The following is a 453-nucleotide window of genomic DNA, read 5'->3' on the forward strand; positions in this document are numbered from 1 at the left end:
AAGATTTTCAGCCTTGGAAACCCTGTTTAGGGTCACTATGGGTCGGAACCGACTCGACAGTACTTAACAACAACAATATGATTTATTGAATGTAAAACTGATTATCTGCTCTATAAAATTTCATTCACTTCTTAATAAAAAGTTTCCAAAACAAACAAATAAACAAACTGTTGAAACAGTATATCAACAAGGAGCTGACAGAAATTCAAGCCAGATTCAGAAGAGGATGTGGAATCAGGATTCAGAAAAGGGATACCATTGCTATGTCAGATGGATCTTGGCTGAAAACAGAAAATACCAAGAGAATGTTTACTTGTTATTAAGTATGAAAAAGTATTCAATGGTGTGGATAATAAACTATAGATAACATTGTAAAGAATGGATATTTCAGAATATTTAATCATGTTCATGATTTGCACTGGGCAAATCTGCTGCACAGGAACTTTTTAAAGT

The sequence above is a fragment of the Chrysochloris asiatica genome, unplaced genomic scaffold (assembly GCF_000296735.1).
Source record: "Chrysochloris asiatica unplaced genomic scaffold, ChrAsi1.0 scaffold00048, whole genome shotgun sequence".
NCBI classification, from domain to species: domain Eukaryota; kingdom Metazoa; phylum Chordata; class Mammalia; order Afrosoricida; family Chrysochloridae; genus Chrysochloris; species Chrysochloris asiatica.